The sequence below is a fragment of the Rhinatrema bivittatum genome, unplaced genomic scaffold, assembly GCF_901001135.1.
Source record: "Rhinatrema bivittatum unplaced genomic scaffold, aRhiBiv1.1, whole genome shotgun sequence".
In the NCBI taxonomy this organism is placed as follows: Eukaryota; Metazoa; Chordata; class Amphibia; order Gymnophiona; family Rhinatrematidae; genus Rhinatrema; species Rhinatrema bivittatum.
In genome coordinates, this window is record NW_021820948.1 from 71,046 (window position 1) to 97,570 (window position 26,525).

The 26,525-nt window shown below is 43.2% G+C and overlaps 1 long non-coding RNA gene across 1 annotated transcript in view; it reads left to right on the top strand.

Moving 5' to 3' along the window:
* Positions 1-24,300, top strand: part of LOC115082323 — a 34,207-nt gene extending 9,907 nt beyond the window's left edge. The window contains exons 2-5 of the long non-coding RNA XR_003854135.1: positions 9,257-9,355; positions 17,871-17,929; positions 21,744-21,809; positions 24,167-24,300. This is a non-coding gene — a long non-coding RNA (uncharacterized LOC115082323). The remainder of the gene's footprint in view (positions 1-9,256; positions 9,356-17,870; positions 17,930-21,743; positions 21,810-24,166) is intronic.
* Positions 24,301-26,525: the final 2,225 nt, after the last annotated feature.

Consider the following 26,525-nt stretch of genomic DNA (forward strand, 5'->3'; position numbering starts at 1 on the left):
GTGATGCACTTAGGTGGTCCTAATAAGTGGGTCCAGATCAGATGGAGTTTGTGCCAGGTAGATATGGCATTAACAATGCTTGCAAAAGTGTTGAATACTGGGTAAGAAGAGGTCATCTCAAGAGGTAAGCATGCATCTTTCTAGATGCAGAGAAAGTATTAGTTTAATTGTCTTATGTTTCTGCTGTTGGCTAAGCATGGCATAGAGGGGTTTGTTTTTTTTTCAATTGGGTTAAATTGCTAATCCTAAAGCATGCATTTTGGCCAATGGGGCTCTGAGGAGTTCCCATTGGGGGGTGGGTGAGAGAGGGCTGCCCCTTGTCATCGTCTTTTATATTAACTATAGAACCTTTAGCCATTGGAATTTGGCAAGCAGCAGCTTTAAGTAACTGTCAGTAAAGAGCTAAAATGTCTGTTTGCAGATCTGCTCTTGTTGGACAATGCCACACAAGCTATGGGACCAGTTTATGAGATTTTCTACAAATATGTGCATGTCTTACTATAAATCTTTAAGTCCAGAAGCTATGCCTTTAAATTTGGAATCTGACAAATGGCAGGGCCCTTTCCCATTTGTGGAACATACACAGAATTAAATATCTGGGAGTCTGGATACCTCAGGACTTAATGTCTCTGAGACCAACTTTAGGGATTTATTGGACAGGTAGGTCTGCAAACTACAAACATGGAAAGATTTGCCTGTCTATCAATTTGGAAGAAATGCTCCCTTTTTTGAGAGAAAAAATGTATAAACAATCTTCTGTAGATGTTGGCTATCAATGACAGATTTGGTCTTACTGTGTTTTCCTATGGTGGGGTTCTGATAAATTAGGAAAAAATAAAGGAGGGAGACAAAAAAAAATGTAGGCTATTTTCCAATTTGGGAAATGTGCTCCTGAGGGGGTAGGGGATGGGAAGGAGTGATAGTGTGGGTAGGTGTGGGGGCATTGTTTTCATACTTAATTTATATATTGTCTTACTCAAATGATTTTGAAAATTACCTCAAAACTGGCACTAAATACATTCATGCATTTATATACTAGTTCTATAGGGAATATCAGGCCCTAATGCATATACTCTTGAATGTAGGCATTTTATTGATCTAATATTATAAATTTGTTTATTGCATCTGGCCTAGGTAAACTGCATATCTGACCAGACATCTATAAAGCTAATATACTTTTGTGCATGCAATCACTTTAACATGTTAGATCACAACAGCTGTAACACACTTAAGCTGTTTTGCAATCATTACTCCATTAGCATATCTATTTGTGCAATTAAGAACAAGCATTACAAATATGCAAAAAAAAGTTAACTGCACCCTGCTGACTTTTCTACTGCTGAGAAATGATCCCTTTGCATATTAATGGACATTGCAAAAGCAGAGATCACACACAGAACGAAAACATGAAGTTGGTAGAAGTAATATTAAACAATTTCTAGGTGGCTCACAATTTATAAGTTAAGCATAAGAACAATAAACAAACATTCAAATTTAAAACATACTTAAAAAAATAAAACCTTATTTATTTGCTGCAAATCACATACAGGAATATAAATATGGTAAACCCCACTTGTAAAAAAAAAAAATGCCAGGGACATTTTGAAAACACACACTTCAGTAGTACAAAGTTATATACAAAAATCTGTTCCTCTTGCATGAGTACAGTGGTGCAAAATTGGGACCTCCGCTTGGCTTAGTCTTTCTCCCTTAAAATTCTCTTCTCCTGTGCAGAAAGTTTTGGTCACAATATCTGGCTGTAGAAAATCAGTTTGGACAATCCAGTTTATCCTTTGATCTAAAAAGTGGACCTCTAACACATCACTCTCAGGACACCTCCTGGAATCCATTCAGAGCCAAGTAAGCAAGCAAACACCCTCTCTCTCTCTGGGGGGGGGGGGGGGAAAGCAAATTCCCTTCCCCTTTCAGAGAAACAGCCTTGCTGCCTCTAATGGGCATCACATTCCTCCCCCCCCCCCCCCCCCGTGCCTTGTGGTGTCGCCTGTATAGACTTCAGGGAAAGATCCTCCTGGTGGGATGGAGCCTCCCATTGCTGGACATTTCCATGTTAACCTATAGTGAGGCCCAGTCGGCCATATACATAATTAATGGGAGCTTAGTAATGATCAATAATGGCTGATGCACTTTGGTTTCTATATATGATCTCTCAAACTGAGACTTTAATCATATTCTGCAAATCGTGCTGCAGCCTGTTTTTGAGGAATGCATCTCTGCTTCTGTAGCATTCTTTCCCCTAATTGCTGTTCTTTTCAGCTGTCATAACTTTGTGATTTATTGATCTCATAAGATGCCTTTTAGTTGTTAAGCAGCTGCACAATGTGAAATCTCCAGAATATTTAGATCCCCCCCATTCTAATTTCATCTTTCCAGGATGCTCTTGTTTTCAGTACTTTATGCTAACATTCTAACCTCAACCATACTGCTTTCAAAGCTAAAAGCTGTTCCTAATCATTCTTAACTATAGGTATCAGTGCAACAAGATCTCTTCTCTGCACAGACTTAAGTTATATTTCTCATAATTATGGCACATATTTGTGGTGTAGGCTAGTTCTAATCTGTCTGGGTTACTGGGTCCTTCTGTGATCATGGTATAGCAGGTAGTCTAGTAGATCACCTCAGGAGGTCCATGTACGACAGGGCTGACCAGCTTTTCTGTGAATAGAACAAAGATCTTCAAACCAGATGAAACTGCTTCAGGCAGTCTGCTCCAGCAGAGGCAAAAAAGCTTGAAGGTTCCAAAGTCACTAATATATGCTTTATATTTTGATTCTGAAGATCAGTCCTAGGTGGTCAGGGCACCATGAATAAAACACCAGAGTAGCAGCATTCTCCTTCCTGTGATGTCTCAGACCAGATAGACAAAAGGAAGCAGTGGAACACAGTAAAGGTCAATCTAACCAATCCCTCTTAATTGAAACAGTCACAGAGAAAGTTTAAATCACAACCTCCACACTAACTTTTTTTTTTTATTGCAGAAAAAAAATCTTTACACTCCAGCTTAATATCACATACCTTGGATGACTTAATTTGTAAGACCATCATTCTTCAGGCTCACTACATTGCAATGGCTCATGAGGCAACTGATCACTATGCCCTTTTTCCATATCCTCAGTCCTGATTAAATACAATCACATCTCTTAATTTTAATGGCAATGTCTTATTTTATTTTATCTGCAAATATGTACAATTTTCTCAGTGTCAGACTTGGATCAGCTTGTCATATCAAAAGTCAAAATGCTTGTAAATTTCTATCCAAATGGGTTTTACAAGAGTTCTGGATTATGGCTTTTGATATGACCAGCTGATCCAGTTCTGCTGACATTGAGAAGTAAAATTGCCATCTGCAAATTTGATCTCCTTGCTCAGTGTAGAGATGTGAATTGTGTGATCGATCGTCTTAACAATCGATTTCGGCGGGGGGGGGGGGGGGAGGGAATCGGATCGTCGCGGTTTTGTTTTTTTAAATATCGTGTAAATCGGGGGAGGGTGGGAAAACCGGCACTAAAACAACCCTAAAACCCACCCCTTTAAAATAAATCCCCCACCCTCCCGAACCCCCCCCCCAAATGCCTTAAATTACCTGGGGTCCAGAGGGGGGGGTCCCAGTGTGATCTTTTACTCTCGGGCCTCTGGTGCGTTGTAGAAATGGCGCTGGCGCCATTTTGTTTTTTGTCCCCCGATGTCAGGAGCGAAGGAGATCGCTCCTGGACCCCCAGGGACTTTTGGCCAGCTTGGGGGGGGGCCTCCTGACCCCCACAAGACTTGCCCAAAGTCCAGCAGGGGTCCGGGAGCGACCTCCTGCACTCGCATCGTTTTGCTGTACAAAATGGTGCCGGCCATACACCGTATGGCCGGCAAGTCTTGTGGGGGTCAGGAGGCCCCCCCAAGCTGGCCAAAAGTCCCTGGGGGTCCGGGAGCGATCTCCTACGCTCCTGACGTTGGGGGACAAAAATCAAAATAGCGCCGGCACAATTTCTACAACGCACCGGAGGCCCAAGAGTAAAAGATCACACTGGGACCCCCCCCTCTGGACCCCAGGTAATTTAAGGCATTTGGGGGGGGTTCGGGAGGGTGGGGGATTTATTTTAAAGGGGTGGGTTTTAGGGTTGTTTTAGTGTGCCGGTTTCCCCCCTTCCCCGATTTACGATTTTTGATGATAAATCGGGAATTCCTATTAAATATTGCCTCTAACGATTTTTGATTTAAAATATATCGGATGATATTTTAAATCGTCAAAGATTCACATCCCTAGCTCAGTGCCCTTTCCAGGTAATTTATAAAAATACTAGCAGTTAAGCCCGTAATGGGCTACATTTAACATTTTTTTTTTCAGTCCATTTCCTTAACCCCTCATCTCTCCTCCCTCCCCCTCCGGATGGCGCAGACGGAAGATCTCCGGGGGAGCTCCCTCGCACGCCGCTACTGCACCTTGCCGCACCATTTTTGTTACTGGCAAGTTCTGACCAACGTACTGCGCATTTGCGGCACGTCGGTCAAGCTTCATTTATCTAGTAGATTAATCACTGGTCTCTGAGGCACTCCACTGTTTACCTCTCTCCAGTGAGAATTGACCATTTAGTCCTGTTATCTGTTAACCAGTTTGCAATCAAGAAAAGGACTTTGCTTCCTTTCTCAGGAGTTTCTCATGATTTAACTTTGCCAAATGTGTAATGGCCCTTCTGGGCTCATTACTGTTGGTGGCCTTAGTAACTCCCTTAGCTAGGGATAAGAATAGGAGAGGAGCAATTCATAGGCAGCTTCTCCCTCTGAGAGTGTTGGAATGCCCGTCGTCCTGGATAGGTTTTATAAGCAGCTCTCTACTGAAATTCTGTGGGCAGTGCCTTTAGATTATTGGAGTTAGGTGGTAGTAAAGATTGTTTCATTGAATTTTCAGGCCACCTTGGAGGATCCAGGCAAACTCTGCCTGGGGATACCAAGCAGGGTCAGGAGGTGGTTCCTACTAGTCCATCAACTAGCTGGCTGAGGCTTTCATTTGGGCTTTTTTGGGGGAGGGTGGACTTTGCATTTTCCTGATAGGAGCCTTGTGACACTTCCCCTGGTATCTCCTGTGTCCAGGGCATGGAGAACCCTGTTTCTGGGCTGCCCAAGGTAGGGAAGACCTGCCCCTCTGTACTCGAGGAGGGAGGGGATACGGTGACCTGAAGCAAGGAACAAACTCCAGTGTTCATTTTGGGATGAAGATTTTTATTTTGAAGATCCCAGGAGAGTGTTTCCTTCTTCCTACCTTCTGGGGAACATTAAAAGCTGCTTGTCCAGAGCATCCCTCTCATCAGGGATTTGAAAGAAAAATCACCTAATTTTGAGGACTTCGTCTGGAGTAGTCACCTCTGGAGGGAGGGGGGGGGGGGGAGGATGTTTAACTCTCCATAGACTGTTGCGTCCTTATTTGCTGGTATTGGAAATCCTGGGAAATCCATTTAGCCAAGCTTTGGAGGGTGGGTGTCTTCTTTGCTGTGCACAGAGGGAAAAACTGTTATTTAAGAGTACATTTGTGGTGCTGAGGACTGAGTTAATTGCACTATATTGCACCAACTTATCCATTAGTAAAGACTTTATTTTGGATAATCAATCAGTGGCTTTTGGTACTTAAAATTCACACAGTGAAGGGAAAGCTAAAAAGTCACCCTTTTCACACCAGGTCCTGAAAGCTAAATTTTTGCTCCCACTAACAAAGGGGCCAATGCCATAGTGTGCTTAGTGCAGCACACTGTATAACCCACAGTTGGACGTGGGTTGTAAAGGCACTAACTAATCTCCTTGTACCTTAAGGGGATTAGTGCTTCTACAATGCATGTCCAATGTGGAGTGAAACTTAAGTGCTCATAGCATGAGAATGAGGCTATTAGCTATTTACTCCCTATGCAAAAAAAAAATGCATCTAGGACACTTTAGCAATCAGAAATTAATGCTTGCCCAGAGCAGGTGTTAATTGCTGAGTGCTACTAAAACTAGCATAGAACTGCTTTTCTGTACTGCCTCCTACTTAATATCATTGGGATATTAAGTAGAAGGAACAACTCAACTTAAAAAAAAAACCAAAACCCACTCTGGCAGGGGTGAAGAAAATAGACACTGAATTTATCAACATCCATTCTCAGAACCTGACTACTGGCACCAGAAGGAGTGTATAAATCAATATTAAACGTGTCTGGCACTTAATTTATTCACTCTACCTATTGCTGAACGGTCCCTTTACTGTCACATGTCAGTGAAAGGGCCAATCACCTTTCAGGACAGCCTTCTGAAAGGTGATTGGCCCTTTCACTGACATGTGACAGTAAAGGGACCGTTCAGCAATAGGTAGAGTGAATAAATTAAGTGCCAGACACGTTTAATATTGATTTATACACTCCTTCTGGTGCCAGTAGTCAGGTTCTGAGAATGGATGCTGATAAATTCAGTGCACATGCAGGGGTTAAGACACTGGTTAGGAAACAGGACACACATTCAGCATTTGGTTTTCTTAACCAGCAGACCTCTGCACACCCCTAGCGCCTCCTTGACAGCGTGAGCCCTAATCCTAAATATTGCATCGCACCCCCGGGAGAAGGGCCTGGGGCATATTATGAAAGGCACTGTGAACACAAGGCATGCTTTCAGCGCAACTATTTTGCACCAGCCCCTAAGAATCCCAGCCCTGGAGAAAAACTGTCAACTAGTTAGGAGTGGTTCCAGACCTGAAGAGATGCTAAATACTTTTATGGCCCAATCAGTGATTAAGTTAGTGGCCTGGCCAAAGATGGGGTCACTAATTTTCTGAAAATGCAAATATATTACATCTACTTTGTTGCAGCAATGAAGACACATCAGGCAGGATTCATGGCAAAAAGGAAAAGGAAGGGCTGACCACTCCCGTGGGTCCCTTTTTATTGTACATACATCCATAGCATACAAATGTGCCCTCACATCATTGGCTCCCCTCTCCATAGCATACAGGCATGTCATTATATCATTGGCTCTCCTGGCCATAGCATACAGATGTGTCATTAGACCATTGGCTCAGGGGGTGCATACAGATCATTTCATTGGCTGCTGAAGCCTAGACTATATATGTGTCTTTTTTGCCTGCAGCTGAATACGTGGCAGCTAGGTATCCTCTCCCTAGGCAGTGAGGGTTAATTATAAGCTAGAGATTTAAGATGTACTAGTCTTGCTGCATTCAGTGCAAAGGTCAGAGAGAAGGGAAGTTAGTTAACCCCTGACATGGCCTGCTGGCCATCAGGAGCAAAGCTCATAATTCCCCACACTACTGACTCGCCATTATTCACGTTTTATAAGTATCTTCAAGATATCTTTGTACTTATCAGGATGTTGTTCAGTCAGACTTTATGTAATGTTATCCAGTCTGAGTATTATGGAAGGTAACTTGGACAGCAAGAGCCATTCCCATGCTGTCCAAATCACAAGATGTGAATATATTTTAAATCACCTTCACATTGTTCAGGAAAGCTTGGAAGAAGGGAACCATTTCAGATAACATAAATGCAAGGGGAGAATTCCTGTAACTACAGTTAAACTTGGACAAACCAACCACTCTATTTGCCCACTTTGGATTGAATATAAATTATTCAAAGCACTGCAAGATCCTGCCTCTGAATACTTTGAATAGTTTTATTCTGCTAATATCTGCATAAATCTTGGCCCTTTAGCGTAAATACAATTTCTGATTAAAGATAATGTGTCTTTTTTTTTGTTTTTCATCTAAAACAGCTCTTTCAATGCTCAGTCCCTAGCATGAAGCTGTATTTAGGGCTTTAAGTAATTAAAGCATAACTCAAGTGTTTGCATTATTTAGGTATTTAGAGATGTGCTTCGGATTTTACTATCGTTTTGGGGGGGCCCCCACAGGAATTTCATTTTCCCGTGGTTTGGGGTTTTTTGGGGGCCCCGATTATTTCAGGTTAGTGCACACTAACCAGAATGATTTTTTTTTGAAATGTCAAATTCATTTTTTGGTTCTCTCAAACCATACTGAATTAAGCAATTTCAATGAAATTGCCTAATTCGGGGAAAAACAAATGCACATCCCTAACAATAGTCTATTTTCCTTTATTTTTATATGGGAGGTGATTTGGTCATATCTATTTGCTGCTTAGCTTTTCAGATTTATATATTAGTATTTTTCCTGGAAGCCCTCTCCTGTGGATACACTGAAAATTGGAAAATAACATGCTCTTTGGTTTTATATTAGAGTTCAATTTGTATTTTTTTTTCCTTTCGGTAATAGCTTACATCTTATTTACAAATATCAAATTAATTGGAGTAACAAGAAATGCTCAAAACCACAGGGTTCCTAGAGCCAGATTCGGAGAGCATCCTAGAAATTATGTAATCCTGTATGCATTTCAGAAGTGAAAATCCCTACAAAAATTAAGAGAAAGTTGGGTTTTTTTTGTTTGGCATATATATATAAAGATTCACAATGATCTCTTGGCATTGTGCTCTAGAAAGAGGTGAAGGAGTTAGTATCAATTCTAAAAAAGGAGAGCATTAAAAGCAGGTGAGGTTTCCCTATTGTTTGACCTTTGCCATGGATAAGACCTACAGAGTAGAGTATTCCAGATGCCTGGAAAAAGTTTGGTAAATGCTAATTGATAAGGCTCTAAAGGAGTTGACTACCTGGGAGGATCAGCAGAGGGTGCAGCTATGGTATGGAAATGGTAAATATGAAGGCACTCAGACTGATAATACAGGAGAGAGAAAGGAGGGTCCATTCGCCTGAAAACAGTGGCTCAAACATGACAAACACCAGGAATTTAGGGATGTGCATTCATTTATTCTTTGGAAGTTTGTGTAACACTTTTGTGCACAGAAATGTTGATTCCATAAAATCAAATTTTAGGGGTGAGATTGCATAAATTCTGAAAACTAATTGGAATGTGACTTTCTCTCTGTCCCAAAATTCAACTTTTTTTTTTTTGTTTGGTTCATTCTTTTTGCCCTACACCCCTTCTGGATTTTATTTCTGAAGATGGAAGCTTTTCAACTCAAACTACCATTTTTCTCTTTTTCTTGGCTTTTCTGATTTGCTTGCTATGATAGCAACATGGGATCTATTCATGGTTTGATCTTTCTGGTACTTGTGACCTGGATTGGCACTACTGAAAACAGGATACTGAGCTGCTTGGACCCTGTTTGACCCAGTATGGCATTTCTCATGTTATATTCCTGTGTACTGTAACTGATCTACAACTTCTGGCATTTATGTTTACAGGAGGAGTTTGACCAACTAATTGAGTCTGACAAACTTGTAGTGACAGACTTCACAGCTTCATGGTGTGGACCGTGCAAAAAGATTGCTCCATATTATGAAGTAAGTTGGAAAGATTTTAGGGAAAAATGTGAATATTGTCTAAACTAGTATGCCATCCTTTTTTTCACTGTAGAATTTGCAGAGAAATGAAGAGAAACAAATCAAGGTGTCTGTTTCATAATCTGATTTCAAGGAAAGACAATATTAAATCAGTAGGGTATGTGCATTTACATGCTATGTTCCCAGAAGAACTTGTGCTACTGACTGGAAACTAATATAAAAAGAACCCATAGTTTTGAAATTTAGTTACAATTCTAGTGTCTGATTTTTCTTTGTAAAACACACAAAATAGTATACTGAGCAGATTGTGTATAGATAACTTCATTTTAATGTTCCTGAGCTGTAACATAACATTTGAGAAGGAATTAGTAATAGGCTGCTTGTCAGAGGTCCATATTCAAAATGCCACAGAGGGTAAGCTTACAAATAACTTTATCTAGATAGTCAGCAGTACTTATCTGGCTAAAAGAACCATTGTATTTTAGGGTTGTGCAGGGGTAAAAAAAAAATACACCATGCTTCTCAAGGCTTTCAGTCTCAACACAATCCCTCCTATCTGGAAACATTCTGGGGTCAGGATCCTCCTTACCCAGTCTGGGAGGGTATGTGCTGGGGATTCTAGACCCAGGCTGAAGCCTTATGCTTCAAGAGACCTAGGCTGCAATAGATTATGGCAACCTGTACCTAGGCCATACACAAGGCCAAGGCTTGGTCCTCATACCTTGCCATAGGCTGGATGTCTGGGCCTCTGCTTCAGCCTTTGCTGGGTACGAACTCCTTGGACTTGACCAATGCCAGAGCCCAGACTAAGGACTCTGCCTTTAATTTGGGTTCCAATGATTGGGCCTTGGCCTACACTTAAGCCTGGAACATGCCCAGATGCTAAGTCATGGTGCTTGGGGGAATGGTCCCAGGCCCAACATCAGGGCTCTGCCCAGAGGCCAGGTTCTGACTCTTGGGCCTCACCTTAAGCCTGTGACCAAGCACAGGGCCCAGGCCTTGGATTCTTCAGTCTTGTCTTATTTAAATGATGCTGTCCACTAGGAAAGCAGCAAAGTAAATAAACTCTGGTGCATCCGCCTCAGAGGGCACTATTTCACTGTGTGGCTGGCTGTATAGCTTGCCGTACAGCAAAATAGTACCCTCCAGTGAGGAGGATGTGTGAAGCTTACTCTGGCACATCACTAAGATATGGTGTCACTTCAAGAAGAGAGACGGAGGACTCTGAGGCCTGGAACTGGCCTCTAGGCTGGACCCTAGTGTTGAGCCTTGACCTAGGTCAAGGCTCAGGTGGCAAAACCCAGCATCAGGACTAGGCTCTAGGCTGGGCTCTGACAACCTGTGCCTGGGCTTTGGGTTGAGAGTTGTGCTTGGCCACTCCATTGGTAAGTGGGTTTCAAATTTACAACCCCCTGCAAAATGTTTGCACAGGCAGAGACCCTGGTGTTGTGCGTGGGCCATGGTACCTGTGTTGGGCCGCAGCCTAGGGGTTAGGTAATAGAGATGTGTGTTCGTTTTTCACGAATAAGGAAATTTCAACAATTGCCTAATTCGTCATGGGTCGGGGGCCCAAACCCTGAGACTGATTTTCCCCGAACTACGAGGAAAATTAGTTTTTCAGGTTTGTACAGGGGGAGGGGACACTTTTTTTAAATAAAAAAAATACCCCAAGCATTAAAATTCACTTTAATACATTAACAACACCCATCCCAATCCACCCCAAGACTTAACATCCCTGGTGGTCCAGTGGGGTGCCGTGAGTGATCTCCCCATGCTGACTGTCGGGCCTGCCTCGATCAAAATGGCACAGATAACCTTTGCCCATACATGTCACAGGGGCTACTGGTGCCATTGGTCAGCCCCTGTCACATGGCCTCTGTGAGCACAGATGGCCATGTGACAGGGGCTGACCAATGGCACCAGTAGCCCCTGTGACATGTATGGGCAAGGTTATCTGTGCCATTTTGATCGAGGCAGGCCCGACAGTCAGCATGGGGAGATCACTCACGGCACCCCACTGGACCACCAGGGATGTTAACGTCTTGGGGAGGGATTGGGATGGTGGGATGGGTGTTGTAATGTATTAAAGTGAATTTTAATGCTTGGGGTGGTTTTTTGAACTTTTTCCCACATCATTTTTTGGGCCAGTTTGTGCCCCATTTTTTCCAAAAAACAAACTTACTCCGAAGCGTCAGATACAAAAAAAACCTAATCTCTATTAGGTAAGGCCTTGGTCTAGCTAGAGGACCTGGTGTGCTCTGGTATAGGCTATGACATCTGTCTTGGGTCACTTCCCTAGGTGAAGCTCTGGCCTTGGGCCTAGGCTCAACTGGTAACTTTTTTTTTTTTTTTTTTTTTTTGTTCTGGGGAGCCCAGAATTAAATTGGCCCCATTTTGTCTAGTTTTCCTAACTAGTTTGAAACACGTGCACATATATACCTGCATAACTTTAGGCCTGTTTATATCCAGCCACACTTACATGGATAAGTTTTGAAGCTCCACAGCACAGTTTCATTTTACATGGATACATTTGTGTGGCTAAAGATTTGACTAGATAAAATTGTCTATGTAGGGAAAAAAATTCCAAACCTCCGTGCTTGGCCAGCTAACTCCAAAATTAACTGGGCAAACCCTCTGAATATTGACCTCAGATTGTACAGCAGGAAAGTTCATAGATGTTCCACAGCTTGAAGGAAGGAGCAGAGATGGCATTACCTAAAAGTCTTTTTCCTGGGTTTTGGCAGGAGATTCCATCTGGTATGAAATTACAATATGTGGGGAATCTAAACACAGATGCACATTAGGGAGCTATAGTTAAAGATTTTATATAGGACAATCCAGCGAAATGAGGGGAAACATAATTTTCACAAGCAGCTTCCAGCTCAGTCAGAATGAGCACTGAGAATCCCAGTGCCAAGACCCTTTATTCATAACTGCTCTAGTATCTCCTCCCCGCTTTGTAGCCTGGTCACTGCACAAACAGTTCTCAGCTGGGGACCATGCATCAGTTTCTTCTGGAAACCCTTCAGTCATGGGCCCTGAGTTTGAGCACTGTGCCTTGTCTAAAGCGATTCATGCTTTGGTTTTGACTTTAGAGGAGTGTCTCAGCTCCTTAGGCAACAAAGGGCCTGGTTCACCAAGCTTTCTTCCCCACAGACACAGAATGGGGAATAAGTATGACATTTTTCTGTATCTTTGACACTGGTATGTATTTTGTCAAATCTGGACTGTTGTGCTTTTCCACCATGAATGGGAAAACTGATCTCACCTGAACACATTTTCTCAAACAGGCAATTCTGTTTTACTAAGTCGTTTGGGATGTAGGCATTGGTAAATACCTCCCATAGATCTTCCCACTCTCATCTAGAAATCCTTTAATACATAACAGTTTAGAGATTAACCCCCTACCTCTCCTCCATTTAGCCCAGGGTTGCCGACTGGTTCCAGACTTTCAGTACAGGTTCATCCAGTCCTGGTTTTACTCCCTGCACACAAGTACCTTAGTCTTTTACCTATTGCATTCCCTCAGAAAACAAAAATCAGAATAAGTCTCAGCATGCAATGGGGTAAAACAGGACTGGATCAACCTGTCCTGAAAACCTGGAACTGGTTAGCAACTTTAACATAGGCCCCTGTAATATCCAGTTCTTATTCTGAAGTAGATGTTATATCACCACAATCTAAAAGATGGGGGGGGGGGGGGGGGGGGGGGGGGGAAGAACTGGACAGTCTTGCCTATAATGGTTCCATAGATGACAAATGTTCCCTTGGGGTCAGATTGTGATGGATGTCTTTCCTTTCTAAACACTTAAACTCCTTGATGTCAGGTATCTCAAAATCTCACTATATGGATAACCTCCTACTTATTATGTCAAAACTTAATTTCACAGCTCTGTTTAGAACCTTCATTTATTTAGAACCCTGCTAAATGTGGATTTCATTATCAAGAGGCATGGGCTAGTAGCACACTTATTTTGTTCCTGGTTGCTTAAGTGAAAAGGTAAAGTACTTTTTAGTGATACTGGATGGCTGACAGGAACTGCATAGAGTTTAAGAACTACTTGCATTTATGCCACTAGTTCAAACCTGATCTAGTATTGACTTTGTCACCACCAACCTATCTTAAAGCTGTTTGGCAAACTAGGTGAAATGAGCTGGTTGCCTTCATTCAGTTTCTAGTGGATAGGCACCACTACAACTTTGATTCTAATAATCCCCGTTGTTGGCATGCTCAGCAGAATAGCCAGGGACTGCACAGGCATGGAGTCTGAATGAACATTTCATCCTTGGAGGTGGTCCCTCCAGAGAGAATGGGACACATTAAAGAAGCTTGTACTGTGGATAAAAATGTCAATTTCCAGTACTGTCCATCCAGCACCAGGACTAAATTCAGTTTTCAAAACTGACGGTCTACTTAACTGGGGAAGAAGAATCCCAGCTGCCTGCATGCTCTGGAGATTAAAATTAGATTCTGGGCCTCAAAGGACATGAGCTGCAGCTCTAGCCCAGCTGCAAACTCTACTCTACTGCAAGTTAAAAAGAGGAACTACTATCATGGGCCAGAGCAGAAGCCACAGTTACCTTGCCAGGAGGAAAATACTAGAGGAAAAACAATCCCAAAAATAAGTAACATTGAGTAAGCAGGGGAGCAGAAAAGTCAACTGGATAATGTATCCAGACGATTGCTTCACTGGATACACATGGCTAAGGGTTTTGTTTTTTTTCTTTTTATCCATTCTGGGTAACTTTGCACTGGCTATGTTACTGAATATTGCCTGTCAGTTTAGTTTAATGCAGAGGGCCCAACAATTTTCCCCCATGAGATACAGAATTTGGGGTACCAGGACACCCCCCCCCCCCCCCAAGCCTGGAGGCAGTAGAGACTTACTGTTCTTTTGGCATCTAGCATTGCTCTGATGGTACTATATGCTAACAGTGATGCCAGAAGTATAAACCTCATCTGCCTTTTTATAGTTCTTTCCAACATTACAGCATCGGGGAAGCTTAACAAGGTGGTGTAGACTTTCACAGCACTTCCACTGAAGCATCCTGACCTCTCCCAGCATGATTGATGGGACATTTTTCCAAGACCCTCCCACCATGGAAAAGATCCTCTAGAGCAGGGGTGGGCAATTCCGGGCCTCGAGGGCCGCAAACCGGTCGGGTTTTCAAGATATCCCTAATGAATATGCATGAAAATGATTTTACATATGACTGAGGCAGAGTGCATGCAAATCTCTCGTGCATATTCATTAGGGATATCTTGAAAACCCGACCGGTTTGCGGCCCGGAATTGCCCACCCCTGCTCTAGAGCCTTAACTGTCTCACCTGTGGCTACCAATCAAGGCTGCCTCTTCCTGCAACCAGCCTTTTTTTGGAAAAGGCAAGGTGTTAACCACATTCTGATCAATCCATGGGTGGGATCTGCCCACCCATCAGGTACTAAGACCACAACAGCACAAAACATTTTGATCATGGGATACAGTCCAGCATCAGGTTGTAGTAAGTCTTTTATGGCTTATTCCAGGGGTCCCCAAACTTTTTACACAGGGGGCCAGTTCACTGTCCCTCAGACCGTTAGAGGGCCGGACTATAAAAAAAAACTGACCAAATCCCTATGCCACACTGCACATATCTTATTTTAAAGTAAACAAAATGGGAACAAATACTTGTTCTTTATTTTAAGTATTGTAAATTTAAATCAACAAACTGACCAGTATTTCAATGGGAACTATGGGCCTGCTTTTGGCTAATGAGATGGTCAATGTCCGGTTCCATATTTGTCACTGCTAGCCGTAACAAGTGATGCAAGTGTGCATCAGTTAGTCTAGATCTGGTTGGAGATTCAGATGTTTCATTCTGGGGAAAAAGTCTGTTCACGGACATAAGTGCTGCCAAAGATGGTTGCCATTTTGAGTGCATGGTTCCTGAGATTAGGATATGTCTCAGAGGGGAGAGATGCATAGAAATTAGGCAAGCTGCTTGACTTGAATGCAATCTTTCAGAGTCAACAATTCTGCAGTTCAGCCAGTTCCATTTGGTAAATTGTATCCACTTTCAATGTCAATAGAAAATGGGTTACGGAAAAGCTGTATGTCCTGTTCATGGAGATGAAGCTCTTTAAATCTGAATTGGCACTACCTTTTGCAACTTTGTCTCAAAACTCAAGCCAACGGACTTCTGTGTGGTACAGAACATCTTCATAGGCAAACATGTAGCTCAGACAGAAATTCCTGAAATTGTGGTTTAGTGCATTAGCGCGAAGGGAAAGTGAACACAAGATACCAACAATTTTCATAACCGTCCCACTTCAGTGATTTACTACATAGCGCTTGTTGGTGGATGAGGCAGTGTATGGCTATTGGATGAAAATGGTTACGTTTGTCCATCTCTTGGTTAATGCAAGCATTACTCCTTTCTTGGGCCCCACCATGCTAGAGCACCATCAGTTGTCACACTGGCTAGTTTAGCCCAGTCCAACTCCAAATCCTTCACATTTTGGGGAAACCCTTTTCATAGATAATCCTCTCCTGTAGCTGTGTCCTCTACTTTGCAGTTGCAGCAAGCTCTTCTGTGACTTCGAAATTGGCATTCGCCCCACGAATAAAAATTAGAAGTTGTGGCAGAATCACGAACATCATTGCTCTCGTCGAGTGCCAAGGAAAAATAGGAAAGTTTTTTCTGCAGAGTTTTGCAAATGCTGATGCAAATTGTCTCCCACTTCGTCATCCTTCGTGTAATTGTAGATTCTGAAAGACTAACTGGACTAAAGTCTGCCTTTTCTGGACACATCTCATTTGGCAACAGAAAGAAGGCACTCTTTAACAAGTCTCCTCCACAAATGGTCTGCCATGCACGCTATTAGCTTGGCAACTTGAAAACTCGCTCGCAGTGATGAAATATTTAGCTGCTTCTGTTTCACAAAAGTATTTTGCTGAGTTGTCAATGTGTTTTCAGTTTTAATTATCTTTTCTCACATCTCCGACCAACAATCATTTATCTTTATATTGAGTTTGATAGTGTCAACGCAAATTGTATTCTTTGATATGCCAGAATATAATGGCTGTGTTCAAATACACAGCTCTTTCCTTGTACTTGCATGAAAAAAAGTAATCATAAAGTCCACTGTTCTTTGAATATTCTACATTCAGAGTCCATTTTTCTTTCTTGACATCATTGTTTTCCTAGGGATTCAAAATTGCTATTAGTAAAAATACCAATAGATATATACAGCCCTACAAAAACCATATACCAACAAGAATTTTGCCCACACAGAGGCATACAGACTGCACTGCCCATCAATGCAGCCTTCCCAGTCCACATTTCAGCCTCACCAGTGGCCATAGTGGTGGAACTCCACTTTTACCTCAGGCTCACACTGGTGGCGGTGATGTGGGGCGCCACATCGCAGACCAGATGTGCATCATATTCGCACTTCCGAGCCATGACGTGTGCATCCGACGTCACCGGAAGTAGTACTGTAGCATGAGCGACACCGTGCTTTGCAGCGCCGCCACATACAGTAACTCCAGGAGCCCAGGATGTGGATGCATCCTGTGCTCCTCTCACTGACCACCAATGGAAGATGTGCCCCTTCGGAAGTGCGGCGGGGGCCGCATGTGGCCCACAGGCCGTAAGTTTGGGGACCCCTGGCTTATTCTCTTACTGGATTTGTTGCATGCTATTTGTTCTATTTCTGCCTACTATAGTCTTTCTCCATTTTGTCCTGTCTGGAAAGTGGCTATCTTCTCAAATGATGCATGCTTCCTATGGTCTGTCCCTGTTTGGCACCATAGAAAGATGCATCATGGCATCAGCTGATTCTAGAGACTGGCAGAGAAATGCAGAGCCTTTTGCAAATCACATTTCCGTCAGCAGTGACGGAAAGCATCACGTGAATCTGTAAAGTTGTGTGGGCACCAACAGGAAATCAGGTGGTGGTCTCAGCCCTGTTCCCTCCCCCCCCCCCCCCCCCCCCCCCCCCCCCCCCTGGTCAGGTGTCCAGATCACTAAGCCATCAGCACAACTGACAGGAAGTGGCACTTGTGTTGGCAGTGAGTAAGCACAATAATCAAATTACCCTCTTACCCTTAGAAGTATCCCTTCAGAGAAGGGTCAGGGGGCCAGTGTGTGGGCTTGCATTGTCACTCTCCATCTGGTACTCTGCTGAGGATAAATGAGACTTCTGTTTCCACTGCTGTTAATGTGACACCATTTAGGAGCTCTCCATTCATCAGAAATATAAACCAAAATACGTCTACTTATCAGCTGGAGGGAGTGCATGGAAAGGGTTAGGATAAGGAAGACTTGCTTGTTGCTTCCTGGGTTCTCTCATTCATATAACTCATAGGTGGTCTGAGACTTTGCCATTTCTTTTTAATGGCAGAAGCCAGAGCTGTAACTGAAGATACAAGGTTTCTGCCAAAACCTAAGTTATTGCTTTGTTTCAACTGTTTAAAATGCTCCTGAAGCATTCAGATTTCCAACTCATGTTTCAAATGTTTTTCTTTTTAGGCATTATGCAAACAGTATACAGAAGTATGTTCCTTAAAGTTGATGTGGATGAAGTGGGGGTAAGTTTATTAAATGCTACAGTTACCATGGTGTTTTGTTACCTTTTCTGTCGTATTTGTGGAGGGGCAGAGAGCTTATGATCTGTGGTTATCTGAAGCAAAGGGAGAGAATGGCTTGCCCAAGTGGGATTTGAACCCTGGTTTCATTAATGTTCTGCCCATTGAGAGGGAGGAGGTTCCCACAGCTTAAGTGGCAGGGAGAAAAGTTGAGGTCCTCTCTTGGAAACTTATTTATGGAGGTAATTTTCAAACCATTCTGGACAAATGGGTTTTATAAAATTGCCCACCTGAGATGTGCATGTTTATCCGGGGTGTGGGACTCTTGTTTCTCTCTTCTCCCCTCCCCTCTTATTGGGTGTGTGTGTTTCTTTTGGTAGGATAACTTTGCTTTAAAAAAAAAAGTTGCAGCGATGACAGACACCTGGCCAAGACTTGGGTACCAGAAAAATGGCTGGGGGAGTTAAGAAAAGACTGCCAGAGCAGGCCATGATCATTCTGCATAGTATGGTGGATAGAGATCCTGAGGCCATCAGAGGACTGCTTTGACGAGAAGCGGAGTGTAGCTGGTGGGACCCCACATAAGCAGAGGAGCCAATAGCCATGCACAAGTGACCCTCTAGCTGTCTCTGCCTGTGTGATCTTGTGCAGAGGTAGTGTGAATTTAGAATAGAAAGTAGCCCATTCTCACTCCCCTCCCCGAAGCCTCATTTTTTTATAGGTCAACTATATAGTGGAACATACATCCACTTTTATTTTTTGCAAGCTTAACAAGTAAGAATTAAAACATCAAAGTTGCTGTTATCTTAGAAGTAGGCTTATTTTTAGATCTGGTCCTAAAACAACCTTGTATTGTGGAAAAACATGAAAGTATGACACAGTATTGCATGAAATGACTGAAGTCCATAATGAAGAAGGGGGTGTTACTTCGGAACATGGGGCAATAAGCAATTGGGTACAGATCTTGATTAGATCCATGATTGGACAAAATTGTATATTAGGAAAAAAATGTGGTGAAAGGAAGCTTGTCAATAATGCATTTGATTGGTTATATAACCTATTAATGAGAAACAAGAAATAGCCCCATGTAAGCTTTACAAAAACAGAGGCCATTGCCATGAGATTTCTAATTCTTTTCTTTCAATAGAAACAAGATCTACAGTTTCTCTTTTTTTTTTTTTTTTTTTTTTTTTTTTTTTTTTTTTATTTTCTTTGCTTCTACTTAAGTTGGACAAACGTAGTTGCTTGATAGAGAGATGAGGCATAATCTAGGGTCCTCTGACAGCTGCTATTAAGCTGGAGTCTCTTTAGACCATAAACCTGCCAGACAAGATCGCTGGGAGAAGGGGCGAGTGTGCAGGGCATGCACATCTCATGCCATCATGGTGTTGTTGGGGGGGGGGTGTAAAAAAGATGGCCAGGATTAGAGGAAGGGAGAGCCAAGTATTTAACTAAAAAAAACCCAACCCAAAACAGAGGGGAAAAATGGTTGAGGGGAGGGAGAGCCAGACATTTTAAACCTGAAATCGGTATAAAAGAAGCCTTTTTTTTCTTTATATGGGATTGGAGGGGGCTCCCCTCTTTCCCAGTTTGGTATTGGTTAGAGATGTGAATTGGAACCAGAATTGGTTTGGGTTCCGATTCACATGTGGGTTTTTTCATCGGACCTGAGCCGACAAACACCCACCCCCCCCCAAACATTTTACAGGTACCTGGTGGTCCAGTGGGGGTCCCGGGAGCGATCTCCCACTCCCGGGCCGTCAGCTGCCACTAATCAAAATGGTGCCCCTGTCACATGGAGGGAGCGCTGGATGGCACGCATACCCTGTAACATGGAGGGGGCGCTGGATGGCACGCATACCCTGTCACATGGAGGGAGCGCTGGATGGCACGCATACCCTGTCACATGGAGGGAGCGCTGGATGGCACGGATACCCTGTCACATGGGAGCGCTGGATGGCACGGATACCCTGTCACATGGGAGCGCTGGATGGCACGGATGCCCCTGTCACATGGAGGGAGCGCTGGATGGCACGGATGCCCCTGTCACATGGAGGGAGCGCTGGATGGCACGGATGCCCCTGTCACATGGAAGGAGCGCTGGATGGCACGCATACCCCTGTCACATGGAGGGAGCGCTGGATGGCACGGATGCCCCTGTCACATGGAGGGAGCGCTGGATGGCACGGATGCCCCTGTCACATGGTAAGGGCAAAGGACAATCGGCGCCATTTTGATTAGTGGCAGCCGACATAGCAGGAGATGGCTCCCAGGACCCCCACTGGACCACCAGGTACCTGTAAAACATTTTTGGGGGAAGCAAGTTTTTTTTTAAAGGGTCGGGGTGGGTTTAGGGGTTATCTTTGTGCCATTTTTCCCACCCTCCCCACCGGGAGCCCCTGATTTCTGACTATTTTCAATAGTCTGAAGCCCTGACTCACATCCCCAGTATTGGTCTGTATTTGAGGGGTTGGGGGGGGGGGGGAATCCTTGCTGGTCACTTTAATGGGTGAGCCTTGTACCTGGTCAATTTAAGGTAGCTAGCCAGTTCCTGGTACAACAAAGTTGAGAAACACTGCTGTAAGACATCCTGAATAAGTGGATATGGTGCTGGCCAGAGCAGGAAACTTTCTGCTGTAGATTATGGTGTTTAGGTATGAAACACTTCACATGAATAGTCATATGGGGAATATTTTTGTGCTATGTCAAAGTAGCACACTGCTTCACCCTACCCTGTGTAATATATCCATACAAATATCTCTATTCTTGACTTAATTGTTTTGCTTTGAGCATCTGATGTAAAGACATATGTTTAGGGGGTATTTCTGTAAGAACCCTCATGCATGTACCAGGAAAGACTTGCATAAGTTACTACAGCTTTCATAAGTGCCTAAGTTCAACTTGAAAACAATCCCACTAACCATCCTGCACACAAATTAAGATGTAATTGGGATAATCTGAAACTTTTTACCAAAAGTTGGCATGCAGATCAAATCCTGACCCTGGGAATGTCTGCCCTCAGTCTTGATAAATGTAGGAGTATTCGGGCTATAGGCAGACAATTTTGCAACAAGCCAGTTTGGGTGGTAAAGATTATTTACCCATAGAATACCTCTTGAAAATGGCCCTCATTACTACCATTCCCAATGTAAGATGCTCTGCAGCTGGATCAGCAAGCAAACTTCAGGGATTTATTTACCAGTGACTCTTTGCAAGGGGATCACCAATGGTGTGGAGCTATGACTTAAGAGTGAAGAAAATGAAGGCAGCCAAACCCTTTCACTGTAGCTGCAACTGAGGGAGAGTGGCATAGAGAAACAGCCAGAGGTCTCCACTCCCCTTAGTTCATGAGAAGAGGAAAAAGCAAAACTCCTTTACAATAGCAGCTTTCCAAAACTGTAAGATTGAGACTTCCCATACTCTCATCACCCCATTCCAAGTCGTCTTCTTTATTTTCCCCATCCTGTACTGATACCTGAGATCATTTTTTTTTCCTCCTCTACTAAAAGAAAACTTACATACAACAATGTTAGTCATTTTTCCAACACTTCCAGCATTCATTTTACACACTAAAATTAATGTGCTTCATCAAACGTTTCCAGAGGACTTCTGAGCAGGAAGCCATGGGGCTGTGCTTTACACCTTCTGCTCCCTGTTGTCTGACCTTTTATATTGGGGTGGGAGGGGGGCAGCAAAAATCCTAAATCTGTCAGACTACATCCAGGGGCACTGACACTGGGGCATGGTGGCTTCAGCAACAGAACCTGCAGAGCACTGGATTGCTTTCTCTTACTCACCCTATGTATCTCATTTATAGGATCTAGCAGAAGCCTGGAAAATCTCATCCGTGCCAACATTCATTTTCTTCAAGAAAGGCAAGAAGGTATGAGCATGAAAGATGCTGAAATACTAATACCTACATTTAATTAAAAAAAAAATAGATATAACTCTGCTCTATGCCTGCAATGTGGATTGACTTTCACCTAAAATGTATGACACTTATGTGCATACACTTCCATTATGGGTGGGGGGAGGTGGTGAATGCTTTTTGGGTTGTGTTAAAGTATACCTGAAACTCCCAAAAGTTCTATGAAGTCAGCAACTCACTTATGGCTTTGCTTCCTGTTTAGCAACGGGCAACAGGCTGCTATGCAGTTACAGGTGGCAAATCTTCAATGTCAACTTGTTTGTGTTTCTTATGCTTCCAAATAGTCTGTTTTGTGTGCACACTACTGAAAATGTCATATTCAGATCTGCTGGCCAAAATACCATCTCTCTTTAAGCAGAGATACAGTATAGACAATGTATATATCATATCTGCATATATATCTATCTATTTTGATGAAGCAGGGGATTCACACACTGAAGCCTAGAGACAGGAGAATTTGAGACTCCAGAAGGCTGGGGGACACTTTCAAGGGGAAAAACTAAATAGTAAACCAAAGTTGGCTAAGTGATTGTAAAGCCAGAGGGGACAGGAACACTGGGTTGCTGAAAAATGTAGTTTGGAACTCCTGGCAGAGACCCAATTAGGCTAAATGCTACAGAAAGGTGTACTAATTGGGAGAAACAGCAGGGGCAAATTACAAAGCTACCAGGTTGTCAGCATCCCTCTAAGAGGATTGCTTTTCAAAAAGGAGAACCATGTGGGGAGCCAGGAAAGAAAGCTCACCCAGACCCCGAAGAAGCAGACAATGCCCATAGCCTTTGGGTCGGGATTTGAATCTGCAAAAGCTACCTCTTGAGAGGTTGGCTAGAGTCCTGGGGGATTGGGATAGCCCTCGGCTAATGGCCGTGTTCCTGCTGTCTCTGGAAAAGAACTGAATCTTCAAGTGACTCTAACACAGATGTCTGGAATAAGGTTGTTTGACTGCAAGTGTCTAGACTCTTGAAGTGGGTTCTGCAGCATTATGCAGGAACCTGTGATGTACCTTTTTCTTATTTGGGATTCCAGTTCAGTCAGAACCAGCCTCTTAGTCTGACTCTTTAGTACCGTGAGCCTTTAATCACAATCACCTAGACCTTTCCCCCCTATTTTTATAACTCCCTCCTCCACTTAGTCCAGCCAATGCAGCAAGCTAGCAACCAAGCCACAAATTGCAGCTTCCTCTGGAACAAACTTTGTAGACCCTGAGTAGGGTTGCCAACTGGCTTCAGATTTCCATGGACACAATTGATCCAGTCCCTGGTTTTACCCAATTGCAAGCTGGACTTATTCTGATTTCCTTATTGCATTCCTAAGATAAGCAAGGCTATAAGTACCTGCAGCAGGGGAGTAAAACAGGACTGAATCAACCTGTCCTGAAAATCTGGAGCCAGTTGGCAACCCAGTTTGCACTATAGTGAAAACATAGTGACCAATGATGGGATTCACACCCTCCTAGGAGCTGTGAATATGGCCCAGGAACTGAATCCAGATCTTCTGCATGGCCATACTGTGCTTGCCCCCTTGATCACCAGTTCGTCTCAACAAAATTTGGAAATTTACCAGTGCTAGTTTATACTTTCAGCTCTGTGAAAAAGCTGAGAGAGTGGGCTGTGCATGCAGAAATGCATAAAACCAGTACTCGCAGAACTCCAATGCAACCTGACAAACTGAGCAGATCCTACAGTAATAAACAGTGGGAGGACCACTGCAATAACATCTGTTAACTATTTCTGAAAGAAGTAGGCTTGCGAGGACCTGGAAGGCAATTGACATGTTGCAGTCTCAGGTTATGATTTCTGACCGAAGATCCCAGCTGACAATAGAACCCAAGCCAGAATGCTTTGGACTGGGCCTAAGAGATTGCTAGAGATGGGTAATTCACTTGGATACCAATGCAGATCCTACCTGCCTGTGTCTGAGCTTGAAGGGAAGCCCCTGACCTGCAATCCAACCCAAGCTGCTAGTCTTGTGTCACTGCCACAATCGGTCACGTTTTTGGTTTGAAATGAATTTCCTTATACTGTGTTGCTGCCTTGCCTTCAGGGTCTCTGTCAAGGCAGCAGTAACCATGGCAGACTAGATTTGGTAAACTCACATCAATCTAAAAGAGGTATTGAACTAAGCCAAAGATGTTGTGGCACATGAGCTTCCAAGGCCATCGGAAGAGGAGCTATGTGGCTAGAAAGCTCATGGCCCTCTTAATCTGTAGATTGAGATTGTGTTTGTTGTCAGCCTGCAAGAGACTCCATTTTTTTCCTCTCATGCATGCTTGCTTTCTTTTAGTAACATGTGATGTTTGTCTTGTTTGGCAGGTAGCTGAACTTAAGGGAGCCAATGAAGCAGCACTGAAGGCCAAGATTGAGGACGCTGAAATGTTGACATGAATGTGGACTCTATAGTGAACATTGTTAATGAGATGCTAGTCACCATGTATAATAGCTTGTAACACTTTTCTATTTATGAATACTGGTTTTGCTTGTACCTACTTCTAAGTAGGGCTGCAGCCTGCATTTTTTTGGCTTCCTATTTTGGAGCTAGGTATAAAATGGTAAATAAAATTCTTTAAACAATGTAGCCTCTTATTCCTTTAGTTTCAGGGGGTGGGGCCATAGCTTATTGAATGTGGGGGAAAAATCATCCCTGATATTGCATGGGATAAATGCCCCCATTACAAATACTTGCCTGAAGTTATCTGGCTACATATACTCAGATTATATTTTAAAACATAACCAGCTTTTGTTTTTTAATCCAGCGTTAAGTGGTGCAGTGGAGGAAACCCCCCCCCCCACCCCCAAAAAAAAAAAAAACCAAACAAACCTGTTTGGGCCTGGTGCCTAATTCCCACAAATAACTTTACGGTTGTACAGCTCCACCTGCCCCCCATGTCTTAAGTCAGGCCTATATCCTCACTCAGCTGTTCCTCCCCCCTGGACCCTGAAAACACCAGCCATCAGTAAGGTATTCACTTGCCTGCTGCAGTGCAGAAAGCATAAGCCGCCTCACTCCTGCCTGTGTTCCCAGAGGGTGGGGCTTGAGGAATGAGCTTGCAAGGGGGGGGGGGCTGCATTTGCTAGTTTTGATTTAATGTTAAAAACAAATGGCCCCCACCAATGTTCTTGCCCCCAATCTAACACTTTGGCCATATTTCTCTATAGGGTGGGGGCCATGGCTTGCTTGGTAGAGCAATTTGATACATGGGGGGGGGGGGTAGGGAATTGGGTCTCAGGGGCCACTTAACTGGATAGGTTAAAGATATATGGTTACATGGAAAGTTTTCAGATTACCAAGACTTTATAACTAAAAGACCTGTTCTGAAATCATATCGGCGAAGTGAGCTAGATAAATGCATTCAAGTGTTGTCCTGAATTTGTTTTTTTAATCCAGCTAGATTTTTAGGTACACAAGTGGCCCAGTATTCAAAAATGTAGCCAGATAGGCATGTGAGTTATCCAGCTTGCAGGCTTGAATAGTGGAAGCCTTTGAGACTGAGGTTTTATTAGCTTGCTTAAGTGACAGATGAAGAGGGAACCTGATCCAGATTAATAATGGGGTTGACCAAGAAGAGAATGTGCAAACTTGCTGGTAGAAAATTAGTTTGCATCGAAGTGCTATTCTGCAGGGAGTTCTCAACATTTTGCCTTAAGGACCCCTCATTTGTTTAAAATTATTTATCCCCTTCCCCCACCACTCTAACAGTTATTTTTTCTGTATATAAATTAGCTTAATGTGCATATTTCTGTTAGGTTTGGTAAACCCTTAAACACTTTGCAAATCCTTACGATGTCCTGTATCCCTGGCTGAGAACTCCTTTCTATATGGGTGCAGTGTTTCCCTGCCCACAGCTTTTTAACCCTGCATGAAAATGTAAGTTATGGCTAAAAATAAGTGGGTTTAAAATAGTGTCCATGCTACCTTGAATGTTTTTTAGGGAGGTGGAAGAAGTCAAGAGACTTGCAGCAGTTTTTTGGTGCAATTTCCTAATCTATATTAACCATAAGGTGAAGGTGGCATTTAGACCTTCATAAAGAAGGTATAGTGCTACTATGATTTCAGTTCTATAGTAAACAATCAAAAGGATAAATGCCGAGCTGTACATAGGTGGGAATGGTGGCTGTGTTTGTCCAGGAGTGTTTCATATGGCAGGGACATACACACTCTCTTCTATACAATGTGCACTTTCCCAGCATTAACAGTTTTAACATGTACAATGGAATAGACACACACTAATCCCATTACTCTGCCCTGAAATGGAAGGGCCAAAACTTAAAGCAGCCCCAACTGGAAAAACCTTTACACCTATCAGATTCAACTATACTAGCTCTCCACTCCTGGTACCTGCATCATGTCAGTTGGCTGCTGGTGTGCCTCCCTGTCATGAGGTCATAGATGGAGGGTGTAAATATTACTCTATGCTTAGGGCCAGGGACACAAGAACACTTAGACTCAGTAAAAGGTAAAGTATTTTTGTTAGGCAATATAAGTGTTCTTGGGAGATGCTGGGTACTGGATGCCTTACCAGTCTTACAAACTGACCAGCATCTCCCTGTATACAGGAAGTGACCCTTCTTTTATAGATAAACATACAATATTGTGGAAGCTTCTAGACTTACGTGACTGCCCAAAGAATCATTTACAGAGTCACATCATGCTGTTGACATGACAACCTATCTC